The sequence below is a fragment of the Marmota monax genome, unplaced genomic scaffold, assembly GCF_021218885.2.
Source record: "Marmota monax isolate L192 unplaced genomic scaffold, Marmota_monax_Labrador192_F-V1.1 WCK01_AAM20220418_F8-fsc00142, whole genome shotgun sequence".
In the NCBI taxonomy this organism is placed as follows: domain Eukaryota; kingdom Metazoa; phylum Chordata; class Mammalia; order Rodentia; family Sciuridae; genus Marmota; species Marmota monax.
Window position 1 is genome coordinate 2,651,404 of NW_026692025.1, and position 5,363 is coordinate 2,656,766.

Consider the following 5,363-nt stretch of genomic DNA (forward strand, 5'->3'; position numbering starts at 1 on the left):
GAAATGCCATCCCTCTTTTTCTTAAGCTAGCAGAATTGATCTCACTCTTTCAGGTCTGGCTCAGGGGTCACCTTATCTCTGACACCTTTCCTGCTGTGATCCCTCTTTCCTCTGTGTACTCACAGGCCTTTATTAATCACTATTTGAGAAAAATTTTTAAGTTCAGTAAAACACATGTAACATAAGTTACTATCCTAGCTATTTTTAAATGTACAATTCAGGGCTGGGGATATAGCTTGGTGGTGGAGTGACTGTCTAGCATGTGCAAGGCCCTGGGTTCCACCCCAGCACCACAAAAATTGTACAATTCATGACATTCACATTGTTGTACAACCATCATCCACCATGCATCCACAAAAGGTTTTCATCTTCACACAATTGAAACTCCATCCCCATTAAAAACTAATTCCTCCCTCCAGCCTCTGGCATGAACATTCTACCCACTGTCTCTATAGATTTGACTACTCTAGGTCCCTCATAGAAGTGGGATCATATAGGATTTGTCAGTATCATCCATGATGTCACATGTCTCAAAACCTTCTTCCCTTTTAAGTCTAGATAATATTCCACTGTATATATAGACCATTTTTGCTTTATTGTGAATAATGCTGCTAAGAACACTGGTATACAAATATCTCCTTAAGAGCTTGCTTTCAATTCATTTGGGTATGTACTCAGGAGTGGAATTGCTGGATCACATCACAATTCTAAGTTTAATTCTTGGGAAGCCACACTGTTTTCCATAGCAGCTACCCCATTTTACATTCCCATCAGCAGTGCACAAAGGTTCCACATTCTCAGTGTGTGAGCTGATGTTTATTTTCACTTCCTTAATGACTCATGATGTTGAGCACCTTTCCAGTCTATAGTCATTCTTAAGTGGGAGTTGGCAAAATGTTTCTGTGAAGGGTAAGACAGTAAATATTTTAGGCTTTGTGGGCCAGATTAAATTCTGCCATTGTAGCAAAAAGGCAGCCAGAACTAGTACATAAAGTGAATGCATGTGGCTGTGTACTAAGAAAATTCTGTAAAAGCAGAGGCAAGCAATATTTGAGTCCAGGCTCATAGTTTGTTCATCCCAGCTCTTAAAGCAAGGAGCATGTGGGTTATTAATGTTGGCATTTTATTTCTTCTGTGGGATTATGAAGTCTCTGAGGGCATGGGCTCTATCTTGTTCACTTCTGTAACCCTTTGAATATAACAGATGCTCAGTTTATTTATATTTATCTATGTGTATATAAATTATACATATATGTACATACATGTATATACTGAGGTGTATGACCTGTATATATATATATATATATATATATATATATGGCACTTGTTATATTCAATATATTTATATATAAATGTATATATAAACTGGCAACTGTATATTCAATATATATGTGTATATATGTGTGTGTGTGTGTGTGTGTGTATACACACACACACACACATATGTGATTAAACCCAGGGATACTAAACCACTGAGCTACATCCTCAGCCCTTTTTATTTTGAAACAGGGTCTTGCTAAGTTGCTGAGGCTGGATTTGAACTTGTGATCCTCCTGCCTCAGCCTCCTGAGCTGATGGGACTATAGGCATGCACCAACGTGCCTGGTTCAGGTAATATTTTTTTAATTGATGTTACCCACTTCTCTCCATGGAGAAGAAAGCCAGTGGTGTGTCTGTCTTCTAGTACCTGCTGCAGAAATCATTTCATTTCAAAAAAGTTGCTGGGAAACAGGCTGCCATTGCCCTCTTCCCTCCATTTTGCCTCTATCCAGGACACTCTAGAACATTGTCTGGCAAATTCTCAGAGCCAAAGGAGGTGATATGAAAAACCATCATGGGGCTGAGTGGGTAGGAGATAGATCTAGCAAAGGGAAAACTCCAATTTGGGTCTCCCATCATTTGGAACCTTCCATTTGGAACCTTCTACAACCTTAGGTGTAGCTAAGTAGTGCTGATCAAAAGAAGTGCATATTGGAATGGAAAATGTTAGTGTCTTCCACTATGCCTCTTTTCTTTCACAGTTGTTAACCACCTATTTGTGCTTATTGTTCCCATCATGTTAAAGCACCTCAGATTGGAATCTGGATCTGACTGCCTTCTTCTCCACAAAGGCACCTTTCCTGCATTAGGCTATCTGAACCTGAATGGGCTCCCCCAGCTGGCCAATGTGGGAGTTGGTGGTTTTCTCTAAATGCTCTTCCAGTCTCAGCATACTTACTGGACCCCATCCCTGGAGCAGGTAATGAAATCAAAGGTCCTAGCCATTGAGGAGCATGGAGGATTTTAGGAAATACAGGTAGCAAGGCTGATGGCAATGTATGATTGCAGAAGTGCTTTTATGGAGATGCAGAAAGCCAGAGGAGAGACACCTGTGGGGAAGGGTTTGGGAGAACTGCAAGGAGCTAATGATGCTGGAGATGGAGTTTGAAAGGGTGGCCAGATGCCCCAGTGAGGGTTATCTCTCACAGCAAGCCAAGAATCTTTGAGGGGCAGGAAGCCTAGAGTCCCTTGTTGGTGGATAGAAATGTACACCAAAGCTGGAGGGCTGTGGACCACTAGTGGCCTTCACCATTTCTGTCTTGTGTGCTGAACTCTCTTTGTGGGTTCTAGTCCTTCCCCACAGTGGAACAGGCAGTTCAGGAACACACACAAACAGTGATGCCCATGCTACCTCTTGGCTTCTCTCTCTTAGACCCTCTCTCCAAAATAGGCTTCTCATAGCTGCTAGTTCCCATCCCACTGGTTCCTATTTTCTATTAGGCTAGTCCTCTTTGAAAGCTATATGTTCTCTCCCACTCAAAGACACACACTCAAAGGTGGTGTCCAATTTATGGATTTCACAGAGCTCCCAAATCCATGCATAAATGCTGGGTCTGAGATTTGTGCTCCAGCTGAGTCTGGCTGACTATTGCCTTCCCCATTCCTTGGGCTGTTTCCTCTTGTGGCTACAGCTGTTACTCTAGGATTCCAAGCCAGAGAGATGATTATCTGCATTTTCTGAGCACCCACTGTGTTGTGGGGGCACTGGTTGGTTCTTCCCTCAGGAGTCCTGGCCTAGCACAGCTGGGAGGAAGCACAAACAGGGAACACACAAAATAAAGGAAAGTTCAAGAGCCACAGGCTAGGAATCCAGTGAGGAGAGACAGATTAGGCTGTGCTTTTGGGGGAAAGAAGACTGGCCATTCTGGACCTGGGCAAAGGGAGAAGACATTGCTAGTAGTCAGGATAATCTGAGTAAAGGTATATATGACAGGGCATGAGCAGGAAACAGGCTCAGTTTGGGTAAAACACAGTAGATATGAAGCCCAGTGGAAGCTGGGAAGGTGGGGTGGGAGAAGCAGAATGTAGGTCTGTTTTAGGTTGGATGTTCTGGATGTGCATAGGGGCTGGATCAGAGTAAGGATCAGGGAGGAGGCCCACAGGTGGGTCGTTGCATTATGCCTGACCTAGGGGCCAGATGCTGAACTAGGTCAGTGTCAGTGGGGAAGGAAGATGGACTGAAACAGATCACCCCAGTGGAAATGCAGAAGTTGATAATGGGATTTTACCTGTCCCTAACTGGGGAAGCACTGCCTTCTTTTGGCTCTGATTGTCCAGAAAGGAAGTGCCACATGGGAGAAGTCCAGGTGTGGATAAAACTCTAGAGGCCATTTTAGGCCATTGGTCATCAGAGTAGAACAGATGGGGGTGGCCTCTATGATCTATATCTGTGAGCAGGGCAAATTCTGTTTTGAAGTGGCTGAGGTGAGACTATAGCTGGGCTCAGTGACCTAGGAGAAGCTACTTCAGTGGTCTCAAATCATTCACAGGTTTATGGGCACACAGTGCCAGATCTGCCTCCAGAGTCCTAGTTCAAGTAGGTCTGGAATGGGGCCTGATAGTTTCTATTTCTAAAGAGTTCCCTGTTTGTGGACTAAAGTTGAGGTTTCCTGGTAGTTGGACTTTTTCCAAATGGGTTGTGGGGGTGAGTTGGCCTGAGTGAGGACTGTGAAGAAATAGAATGGCCAAAATAATCCCTGGGTAAACAGGGTGTTGGCTTGGCCAGCTGGGAGTTCAGGGTCTGTCTGGAGGGCTCCCCCAACCTCTTCCTAATTAACCTGCCTTCATCTTTTAGATCTGAGTGGACACTGCTCCCATGTATATTCTGTCCCAATTTCTACCCGGGGCCAGGTTCACTTGTAGCCCCCTACCTGCCCAAGGCATGCTCGACTTTTCCTTTTTGGAAGTTGGAACATCTTTCAGTTATGTATTGGTTTGTGTGCATTCAAACCACAGGCTGTGTCTGCTTTACTTAGTGAAGCTCAGGGCAGCATCCAATGAATATATGTGGATGGAACAAGTAGAACAATGCTGTAATTTGGATTTGAAATGTCCACCAAAGGCCAATGTGCTGAATGTTCAGTCCCCAAAGTGGTGCTATTGGGAGGTGCTGGAACCTAGTGGAAGGAAGTTAGGTCATTGGGATTGTTCCCTGGAAGGGAATATTGGGAGTCCAGGCCTTCCTTTACCTCTGCTTATAGTTGCAATGAAATGAACAGCTTGACTCCCCCACACAGTCCTGTCATGATGTTCTCCCTTGCCAAAGCCCAAAAGCAATGGAACCAACCACATACTGGAACCTCTGGAACTGTGAGCCCGAATAAACCTTTCCTCCTTATAAGTTGTTTAACTTAGGTATTTTACCACAGTGATGGGAAAATGACAATCCAGAGTTTGACAAAGGACATTTTTGGTTCACACAATTATGAGCATTTTTCTAAGGAAGCTGTGTGGACAAAGACTAGGGATATCTGGTCCTCAGTGCCTACCAGCAAGTTCTGTGAGCCTCTCATCTAGCTGGGACTCTCCCCCACTAGTTCTAAGATTGACTCCAAAGCTCTGTCCTAGTCTAAACTCATTCTTACTTCTCTATTTAGCCTGGTTCTCCTCACACTTGCTCCCTGGCCCCCACCCCAAACCAGCCTACTTGTTTCTTTCACTGAATCGAAGACACCATTATTTTATGCACTGCTAAGAAAGTCACACTGCTAATTAAACTAGGTCAAGCTGCTGACTGTGACACTGTTATCCTGAAATGCCAGAGATTTTTGCCTATTGAATGTTTACCTTTCTAGGTGCAACTAAATGCATTACTTGCCCTGCAGAAGCCATGCCACATCCCTCTGAGCCTATACCACTTCATCTGAAGTTTGTGTCTAATTTCATGCCTATTATTATAGTGGCTTATGAACTCAGCTTTGCTATTCTAAATGTATCAGGGGCAAAGATGGTGTCTTATTTATGTTTATATCCCACTGCCCCACCCTCCCAGCATGGTTTCTCCTCAGGCAGAGGTAATACCCCAATAACACAAACTGCAGGGC